The sequence below is a fragment of the Vigna unguiculata genome, chromosome 3 (genome assembly GCF_037176805.1).
Source record: "Vigna unguiculata cultivar grain cowpea cultivar isolate G323 ecotype 2 chromosome 3, ASM3717680v1, whole genome shotgun sequence".
NCBI lineage: Eukaryota > Viridiplantae > Streptophyta > Magnoliopsida > Fabales > Fabaceae > Vigna > Vigna unguiculata.
The window spans coordinates 36,133,991-36,145,318 of record NC_140794.1 but is presented as its reverse complement, the minus strand read 5'-3'; the positions used below and the strand labels follow the sequence as shown (position 1 = coordinate 36,145,318).

General features: G+C 35.2%; 1 pseudogene; it reads right to left on the bottom strand.

Moving 5' to 3' along the window:
• Window positions 1–7,995: 7,995 nt before the first annotated feature.
• On the bottom strand, window positions 7,996–9,699 carry LOC146887792 (uncharacterized; annotated as a pseudogene).
• Between the last annotated feature and the right edge of the window lie 1,629 nt (window positions 9,700–11,328).

Here is an 11,328-nt window from a genome sequence, read left to right as displayed (position 1 = left end):
ATTGTTACCTAGAGATTGAATTTTTTTAATTTCAGAAATAAAGCCATCTGAGTATCCGCCAACCTCTTTGTTATGAAAGTTTGAGCAATTTTTATACATAAAATGTCAATTATTTAAATTGTATGTTGTTAAAAATAGTAAAAAGAATCAAAAAAGTGTTAGGAGGAGATGGAATTTGTCAAATTTAAGAACACAACTCCTATCCTAGTATTGGTCAACCTGTTTGTTTTGAAATTTTTTACAATTATTACATATAAAATATCACTTATTTGAATTGTAAATAGTAAAAATTAGTAAGAAAAAAAAGTGTCACAAAAAGAAGAAATTTTTCAAATTTCTTAACACATTAGTCCTTTTTAAGTATTGGCCATCGAATTTCTTGTAAAATTTTGAGCAATTTTTATGTAGAAAATATGAATTATTTAAATTGTAAATAGTAAAACGTAGTAAGAAAAAAATTGAAAAATTGTAATGTAGAGATTGAATTTCAAAAATTTTAGAAACTAATCCCATCTGAGAATCCACCAACCTCTTTGTTATGAAATTTTGAGCAAATTTTATACATAAAATATCAATTATTTAAATTGTATATAGTTAAAAACAATAAAAAGAATTAAAAAGGTGTTATCGTGAGATGGAATTTATGAAATTTAGGAACACAAATCCTATCCTAGTATTGGCCAACTTGTTTCTTGTGAAATTTTTTACAATTTTTATATGTAAAATTTTCTTTGCCTTATTTGTAGTTTGTCTTTCTTTGTTAAATCTTTGAGTATGTTTCATCTATATTCCACTTGAGTTTAGCTCTTCTTTCATTTAAGCTTTTCTTGTTTTTCCTTATTGGCTTCTTTGGTTTGGTGTTACATTCATGGTGGAAGATTTCTTTGGAGGTAACCAAATACTCAAGGTAGCATCCTAGGAGGTGGAAACCAAAGTGGAACTCCAAGCTACAAGTGAAGGTCACAAAAGAGAAAATTCAAAGCAAACACTTGAGTGAGACAAAAGAAGAAAGAAAATAGTGGAGTGAAACACTTGAAGACTTTTAAAGTTTGCACAAATTTGTGATTGTATTCATTTGAGTTGTATTTGTTCAAGTTTTCTTTCTTGTATCTCTTTGGACTAATTAAGTGTCTTGGGGGAGCCTTAAGTGTTCTCTCATCTCTTAATTAGAACCTTCTTAAATAGTAAAAGCGCTTGTAGACGGTGAGTGTGTCTTGCAACATCAAGCCTCACCAAAGTAGGTCGCATAGTTAGACTCCAAATCTTTTTTGTTTTTGTTGCTTAATTGTTAATGTGTCTAATTCTATTTTAGAAGTTTTGTGCAACATTCTTTGAATTATTTCCCTTCTTCAAAAATCATTTCCCTCTTCCCTTTATTCTTGTACTTAGCATACCTCTCGATTTGTTGCTAGATTTGTCTTTTAATCCTCTCATGCATTTTCTTAACAAAATCAGATTTTGCCACCCCTTCTTTATGAATGAAATCAAAAGATGTAGGAAGTGGTAACAAATCCATAGGAGTGGGAGGATTAAAGCCATAAACAACTTCAAATGGATAGATCTTAGTAGTCCTATGAACTACTCTATTGTAGGCAAACTCAATATGGGGAACGTATTCATCCCAAGATTTGTGGTTTCCTTTCAAAATTGCCCTTAGCATAGTAGACAGAGATCTATTAACAACTTCAGTTTGACCATCAATTTGTGGGTGATGTGAAGTAGAGAAATTAAGTTTAGTTCCTAGCCTTGACCAAAGAGTTTTCCAAAAATGGCTAAGGAACTTAGTATCTCTATTAGAAACTATGGTGTGGGGTATACCATGAAGCTTGACCACATCTCTAAAGAAAAGCCTAGCAATGTTGGTAGCATCATCCACTTTTTGGTATGGTATAAAGTATGTAATTTTCCTAAAACGATCTACCACCACAAAAATGGAATCAAAACCCCTTTGTGTTCTTGGGAGTCCTAAGACAAAATCCATATTTATATCTTCCCAAGGGGCTGAAGCAACAGGCAAGGGAGTGTATAATCCATGAGGCATTATTTTAGACTTAGATTGTAAACATGAAGTACATCTATTACAATGACTTTGGACATCCTTGCTCATATGGGGCCAAAAGAATTTCTCTTTTAAAACACCTAGGGTTTTTTCTTCCCCAAAATGACCCATTAATCCCCCTTCATATGTTTCTTGAACAAAGAGTTTTCTTTGTGAACCTTGGAGAATACAAAATTTTCCTTCTTTAAACCAATACCCCTCATTCACATAGAAACCTCATTGAGGTCTTTCCGTACATTCAGCATAAGCAGAGGAAAACTCAGAATCTTGATTATACATTTTTGGAATGTGATCAAATCAAAGAATTTAGGCTCCCAATTTTGAAAACAAGGTGTGCCTTCTAGACAAGGCATCAACCACCACATTACTTTTGCCCTTCTTGTACTTTATCACATAAGGAAATTGTTCCAAGAATTCCATCCACTTAGCATGTCTTTTATTCAGCTTGTGTTGGCCCTTCAAATATTTTAGCGACTCATGGTCACTATGAATGACAAACTCTTTGGACACAAGGTAGTTTGAAGAGCCCTAACCAAGCCATATAATTCCTTATCATAGGTGGGATAGTTCCCCGGCAACGAAGCCAAATTTGATAACGCTATTGTTGAAGCGATCAAATTAATACTATTTATCTTTAACAACTTCAGTAATGTTAACAAAGTAGTCAACAAAATTAGTATGGGTTAAGTCAACCCTAAGTCGTCTCCCAATGAACACAAAATTGATTTCTAGCAAATTAGTTCTTATAAAACTGTACAAAAGAGTTAATTAAATAAAATAATAAAAATAGAGGATTAAGATAAACAAAGATAGATATAAAATTTAAAAGATAAAAAGAAATAAAAAAACAATAGTAAAGAAAACAGATTGATTCCTGATGAAGGCATGACCACCTCCTTAGAAGCTCCCTCAAGAAGGATCACTAGAAGCATGTCTAGAGGGGAGTCTTCTATTCCATCACCTTTATCTTTATTTTGCATTACTTTAGTTTGAATTCCCTAAGTTGGTTTCTAGTTGATTTAGTTTGTTGACTTGTTGACATTGATCCAAAGTTGACCTTTGACCAAGATTAGATTAACTTAAACCAACATGCTAATCCTTGTTTGTCTTGTTTTGTAGGTAATTAAGAGAAAGTAGAGCATGGCTAGGTGGCACTTGGTGATTGGAGCACTTGGATGAAGTGGAAGAGAGAGGAAAGCAAAAAGCATAAAGCAAAAGAAAAAGTAGACATGTACCTTGTCTCCTTTTGCCTTTGTGGTTTATGCCTTAGAAGGTCACTTGGTCTCCTTCCTCTTTTGGCCTAGAATCCTCATGGGAATGCCTCCACCAATCATCTCCCTTCACTTGGCCAAGACTCACTCTCACATTAGGTTTAGGGTTTGCTAGTTAATCCTTTTTCATGTTTTTGTATTTGCTAAAGGACCCCTATGAACTCCTATTTAAAGGGTGCTCCTTGTCTTGTAAAAGGGTTGATCATTTTATTTCTAAACTATTGTGTTTCAACCATTAAATTTTCGTGAGCTCTCCTTCCTAGAAGTGAACTCACCTTTTCCTTATCTTGCTTGCAAGTGGCGGCACCATCACTCATCTCTAGGGCTTGGTTGGCTTAGATCCCCCCCTATGAGTGGCGTGCTTCTTCCATGCTTCATCTTCTATGCTTTCCATTTTTAATGTTTCTTCTTTCATTTTGGTTCTTTAAGTGTTGTTAATGCTGTGTGAGTTTAAGCTTGAATCCAACTCTCTTCTTCCTTTCATGAGCTTGAGAAATGAACCTTCACATCTAGATAACTTGCTATCTTAATGTCCAGTGGGAATGTTCGAAAAGCTTTCTTAAATAACTTCACCATATTCATAACTCTAAAAGAAAACAAGATAATCCTTCATCATTTGGTATCTAGAGCTTTGGTTGTCCTTGAATATGGTGTTTTCATGTTCTAACCTTGTCTTGTGTAGCTATCTTTGAATGATCCACATAAAAACAATGCTGGCAGCAACGTGTGTGTTTTTGAAAAAAAATACTGCAGCTAGCTCAGTGGTCCAAAAGTAACGTTCTTTATTTCAAAAGAAAGCTCTGTGAGTCTAGTTTCCAACAAAAAAAGAATTAACACATTTGGAGTTCTGTGGAGAGAGTTATGATCAAATGAGTGAGCAAAGGTCAGAGCTGCCGAGAATACGAAAAACAACGTTTTCAGGTTATGTTGTGGCAATTTTGGCTTCGGTTTTGTGACTCTTTTGCTCCTAAATGTGGTTAGATAACATGTCTTTGGATGCTTGAGTCTCTTGTCATATGCTTCTTTGAGTTTTCTTGTTCTTGTTTCTAAGTATTTGAGCTATTGCATGAGATCTATGCCTTTTGTTGTTGTATGCTCCTTGAAATTGATTTTGACCTAATTTTTTTGGGAACTAAGTGTTCAAGACACCCTAAAATATCCTTCTCATCATCTTAAGTACCTAGTTTTGAAAAGAAAAATTATTTTCATGACCAAAAACAGTTTGGCCGAGAGCTAATGTGTTGCTTGGTGAATCCATTTGGCCATTTTTACTAGGTGTTATGCTACCAAATTTTATACTTAGATTTTGGGTGATATTGCCAAATTAGTTCCATGCTTTAACTTGGTTATGATCTTTCTTGGTGTATGCATAATTTGAGGTATAATCTTGGCTTGTTCAAATGTTTTCCATAGAGTCTTTGAAAGTGCTTTTCATTTCTTTAGTCTTGTTCAAGTTTTGTCTTTAAAAACAAGTTTCCTTAGAAGTTAAACTTTCTTGTTTTTTGAGCTTTGCTTGCTTGTCTTTAGGTAATCTTTGTTTTGTCTTAGTAGTTTTCTTTTCCTTGTCTTCCTAGAGTGTTGTGGCCGAGCCACTTGTTTGAGCTTTGAAAAGGTTTTCATCTCTTTAAAGGTATTTTCACTTGTTTGGAAGGTTTTTGAGTGCTAGCCTTGCTTGTGTGCTTTGGGAGTGTGATCAAAAACACTTGGGTGCTTGAGAAGACCACACTTGGTCTCGGGTTTGGAATTTTTTGTTAGCTAACCTCTTCCTTGTCTTGGTTTTTGGTGAGTATTTGGTGTAGGAACATGAATATGGATCCAATCTTGGAGGTAGAAGAAAAGGAGGAGGCGGTCTCACCTTATTCCCCTCCCATGGTGACTCCTATGGCCCAAGAAAGTGAACAAATGACCCTTGCCAACATCTTACGTGAGATGGAAGTGAGTAGGAGAGAAACTTTTGACCAATTGAGGGCGGATAGGAGGCAAAGTGAGATCTTCCTACAATAGCACATCCAAAGACTTGAGCTTAGGGAAGATGATAGGAGAAGGAGGAGGTCCTCTTCCGAGGACTCTAGCCATGGTGGAAGAAGAAGAAGGCACGACTATGATAAAATCTTTATATAGGATTTGGATTGGGCTTTTCGATTGATAAAACCTCTCAAATATCTTTTAAAATAAAGATAAAGATAAATATTCAAAGATATTTAGAGAGATCTAAACTATTTGACAAATATAGTTTGGTTAATAATTTATGATATAATTAAATAAATAAATTATTTAAAGATATCTAATAAATTATTAACAAATGATATTTGCATTAATTTTCTCAATAAGTCATTTTCAATCCTGTAGTCCAAATTTGCAGAGACATCCAAAATATTAATATTTTTAGTTAAACCCCTCTCCTTTGACCAATCATTGACCAGATTTGAATATTGACCAGAGTTGACTGTTTGACAAGCTTTTACTAGTTTGACTGTGCAACAGCAAACTGACACGTTGCAGCTCCTTCTCTCTCCAGAATTAGGGTTTCCGCTTCCAATGTTGTTGCTGCCGCAGGTGATGGTTTTGTGTGGTTGCCGATCTATTGGTGCACTGTGTTGGAGGTTCAAACTGGCCTCGTGATGGTCGCACGAAGTGGTACAGATCTAGTGCGCTAATGGTGGATGCGACGCAGTTGTGGGTGTTGCAGTGGCCGGCGATTGACGAACAGGTGCAGGGGTGGTCTGATTTGAAAGTTGGGGATTGCCACATGCCATGATCTGAGTGAGTTGGGTTTAAGTGGTAGTAAGGGTGTAAATAGACATATTAGAGGGTGTAAAAGTAGATTTTCTACAGCCCATTTGGAAAAGGGGAGTTTATGTGTAATTTAGGGGGTGCATAAGTGATTTTCTCAGAACTTGCTAATTTCAGCCTTATTTACAGGTGGTTTGTAACTTTAATCAATTTATTTTCTCACCTTCAATGAGCTTAATCTTAATTTCAGCTGCATCAACAAACGTTAAAATATTCAAACATAATTTATGTAGCTAAAAATCACTTTTTAACACATTTTTATCACACAAGCTCAAATGGCCTAATTATAAGAATTATCAATTAAATCACTCTTTAAGCACATAAACTCAATTAAATACCCAGAATTAAACATTGAATGAGGGCAAAAATACGCACTCATCAGCCTTCTAGACAAGGCATCAACCACCAAATTACTTTTGCCCTTCTTGTACTTTATCACATAAGGAAATTGTTCCAAGAATTCCATCCACTTAGCATGTCTTTTTTTCAGCTTGTGTTGGCCCTTCAAATATTTTAGCGACTCATGGTCACTATGAATGACAAACTCTTTGGACACAAGGTAGTGTTCCCAAGTTTGAAGAGCCCTAACTAAGGCATACAATTCCTTATAATAGGTGGGATAGTTGGGGGAGGCACCATGAAGTTTTTCACTTAAATAAGCAATTAGGTGCCCTCCTTGCAACAACACAACACCTCTTCCTACATCGGATGCATCACACTCTAGCTCAAAGGTTTTTGAAAAGTTTGGTGAAGCAAGAATGTGTGCATTGGTGAGCTTTTCCTTGAGTTGCTGAAAAGCAGACTCTTGTTTTTCACCCCAATTAAAAGATACATCTTTATTGACAAGTTCATTGAAGGGTGAAGCCAAAGTAGAAAAGTTAGGAACAAACCTCTTATAAAAGCTTGCCAAACCATGGAAGCTCCTAACATCTCAAACATTTTTAGGAGTAGGCCATTCTTGGATGGCCTTTATTTTTGTAGGGTCAACATGTACCCCATTTTTATTTACTACAAAACCTAAGAAAATAACACTATCTACACAAAAAATGCATTTCTCTTTATTTGCAAACAAAACTATTTACCCTAAGGATGGTAAGGACAGACCTCAGATGGTCTATGTGCTCATGCAAGCTCTTGCTATAGATCAAAATGTCATCAAAGTAGACAACCACAAACTTTCCTATGCACTCTCTAAGAACGTGATTCATTAGCCTCATGAATGTGCTAGGTGCATTAGTAAGCCAAAATGGCATCACCAACCACTCATATAATCCAAATTTGGTCTTAAGAGCGGTTTTCCACTCATAACCTTCTTTGATTCTTATTTGGTGATAACCACTCTTTAGATCAATTTTAGAAAACATGAGGGACCCATGCAATTCATCAAGCATGTCATCAAGCCTAGGAATGGGATGCCTATATTTAATGGTGATGTTATTTATGGCTCTACAATCACAACACATTCCCATAACCCATCCTTTTTAGGTACTAACAAAACAGACACAACACAAGGGCTAAGGCTCTTTTGAACGCAACCTTTCTCCAAAAACTCTTGGACTTGGGATTCTTTCTCCTTTGTTTCTTGAGGATTTGTCCTTTGTTTCTTGAGGATTTGTCCTAAAGGGAGGAAGCCCAGCAAGCCCTTCTTTAGGGAATATATCCTCAAACTCTTTTAAAAGATTTTCAATTTTAGGAGGTAGATTCTTAAGCTCAAGAGATGTGGCAGTACATGTGAGTGTTCCTTTACACAGCAGGAGCCATGAAGGTTGGTCAATATTGAGAACTTGATTTAAATATTTCATGGTTAAAATGTTCTCATTTTGAATGACCTTGGGAGAAGGAACACCAATCTCTCCGGCCTCAGATTCATCTTTATTTAGCTTTTGGACTTTTTTTTCTCTCATCTTTCTCTTTTTCTGTTTTGTTCTTCATTTGAAGTTGATCCTCAACCACTTGTGATTGCAAAAGAGGATGAAGAACAAACTTTTTAGCCTTGTGAGTAAAGGTAATCTCATTGGTGAGACCATTGTGCATGGTTTTCTTATCAAATTGCCAAGGTCTCCCCAATAAGATATGACAAGCTTCCATAGGTACTACATCACATAGCACACTATCTTCATATTTCCCTATGGAAAATTTGACCTTTAATTGATGATTGGCTGCCAAATCCCCATCTTCATTAAGCCAATGAAGTTTGTAAGATTTTGGATGAGGTAAGACAGTCAAATACAACTTGTCAACCAGCCTAGTACTACACGAGCCACTATCCACAATTAGAGAACAAATGTTTTCCAAAATTTTACACCTTGTGTGAAATATGTTTTCTCTTTGTGTTAGTGCTTTTGGAATAGGTTAGTTGTTGAAGATCCTTCTAACCATCAAAACGTCCCCTTCACAAGGGTGAACATCTTCTATATTAGACTCATTGGATTCCTCACTTCCACTCTCACTTTCATTTTCATCTTCGCTCCTATATCTATCAACACCCCTAAGAATCATGGTCTTTTTGGTGGGGCATTGAGATGTTATGTGACCTCTACCAAGACATTTGAAACATTTGATTTCACTTGTACGAGTGTGTGATGATGCACTCCCCTCTTTGTCTTTACCTTTTCCTAGATTCCTAGGTGGCTCTTCCTTTTTCTTTTCCTTCTTAAAATCCTTTTTAACATAAGAGTTAGTTTGAGCTTGATTTCTTTTTGAAAAAGATTTTCTCAAATTTTTTTGTTCTACCTTAATGCATATTTGCACTAAATCATTCAAATCTTGGTAAGGTAGAAGCTCAACTCCATCTCTTATATCAAGGTTTAAGCCACTTAAGAATCTAGAAATGGTAATGGACTCTTCCTCAATTATTCCCGCCCTCATCATAAGTAACTCCATTTTCTGTCTATATTCTTTCATAGACATATTTCTTTGTTGGAGTCTTTAGAGCTTGCTCATGAGCTCCCTATTGTAGTAGGAGGGAATGTGTCTCCTCTTAAGGGTTGACTTAAGATCATTCCAATATTCAATTGAAGGTCCATTACTTCTTAGCCTCTCTTGGACTATAGAAGTCCACCAATACATAGCATACCCTTGAAAGCTTAGGGTAGCTAGAGGCACTTTCCTTTCTTCACTAACTTGATGGCAAGCAAAAAGTTGCTCAACCTTCATCTCCCAATCCAAATAAGCTTCAACATCATCCTTTCCTTGAAAGTGAGGCAAGTCTACTTTAACTTCTCTAGGAGTAGGGTCTTTTCTTTGTCTCCTAATGTGGGAAGGTTGTTGATAATATTCTCCTAATCTTAATCCTTCCTCTTCTTCATATATTGAAGCTCCACTTCTAGACCCTTTGCTAGAATTACTCTTACTTTTTAGCTTATTTTGGATTTTCTCATCTCTTTTCTTTAAAGCTTTGATTTGTTCCTCCAAGAGAGCAATTTGGCCATATATTTCCAATTGATCTTTCACCTTGTAAATTGCCTCTTGTTGTCTCCATAATTCAAGTGATTTGAGTTGTTGACAAACATGTTTCAAACTATGAATTGAATCCTCATAATCACTTGCACTATGTAGGGAGGGTTGACTAGCCATGATTACTAAAAGCTAACTAAGAAATTCTAAAGAAGAAGTAAATAGCAAAGTTCTTGAATTATCTTCCAAGAAAGAGAGGTGAATCACTTGGATTCCTTACATACCAAGTATTTCCTTGCCAAAGTAATTCAAAGAATGTTGCACAAAACTTCTAAAATAGAATTAGACACATTAACAATTAAGCAACAAAAACAAAAAAGATTTAGAGTCAAACTATGCGGCCTACTTTGGTGAGGCTTGATGTTGCAAGACACACTCACCCTCTACAAGCGCTTTTACTATTTAAGAAGGTTCTAATTAAGAGATGAGAGAACACCTAAGGCTCCCCCAAGACACTTAATTAGTCCAAAATGATACAAGAAAGAAAACTTGAACAAATACAACTCAAACGAATACAATCACAAATTTGCGCAAACTTTAAAAGTCTTCAAGTGTTTCACTCCACTCTTTTCTTTCTTCTTTTGTCTCACTCAAGTGTTTGCTTTTAATTTTTTCCTTTGTGAACTTCACTTGTAGATTGGAGTTCCACTTTGGTTTCCACCTCCTAGGATGCTACCTTTAATATTTGGTTACCTCCAAAGAAATCTTCCACCAAGAATGTAACACCAAACCAAAGAAGCCAATAAGGAAAACACAAGAAAAGCTTAAATGAAAGAAGAGCTAAACTCAAGTGGAATATACATGAAACATACTCAAAGATTTAACAAAGAAAGACAAACTAGAAATAAGGCAAAGAAACAAGTTAAGCACTTAAATGAATTACCTAAAGAATGGCACTAGAGTGGATTAAAAACAACCAAAAAAAAAGCTAGAAATCTGCACAAAATTTTAATTTTCAACCACTGCCAGTCCAAAAACGTGAAAATCAGCGTTTATTTCAGTGATTTATCATTTCTTCATTTCTTAACATTTTTCAATGATTTTTGTTTTCTTTTCTTCGTCTATGTTTTAGCTAGTAGAGGCAAAAATCAGATCTGGATTTGCAATAGCCAATTTTTTGTGATAAAACAAATACAGAAAGTGTACAGATAGACAGAAACTAGAACAACAGTAAAATGCAACAAAATAATGCTCTCAAACTCAAGTGATGGTAGTGATTCTAGTGTACTTCTTTTGCCACTTTCTTTTGATCTTTTCTTTTGATTATTTTTGGCACTTGCTTGTACTCTTTTTGTGCTCTTTTTCTTTTTTTTAATAGGTCTGACAGTAGCTAGTTTCCACCACAAATCAGAATCAGCACCACACTATGCTTGATCATTTGCATTTTAATAGAAACAAAAAGAGAAGGAAACTTAAAGGAATCAAAAGAAGATTATGAAACTCAAGGAAACACAATGGAAATTAACTCTAAAGAACTTGCGAAGAACTAATTAACAAGTATGAACTCAAATACGAATATTAAAAGCACACTAGAAACAAAAATGAAACTTAGGTTATTAAGCAAGCACAAGAAAGATTCCCACTGGACATTAAGATAACAAAGGTTATCTAGATGTGAAGGTTCATCTCCAAGGCTCTAAGGGAGAAAAGAAGGTGTATTTATGAAACAAAAACAACAGTAAAACAACAGCAAAACAACAGTAAAAATAGACTGTAAACACACAAAATGGAAAGCTAAATAAAGGAATT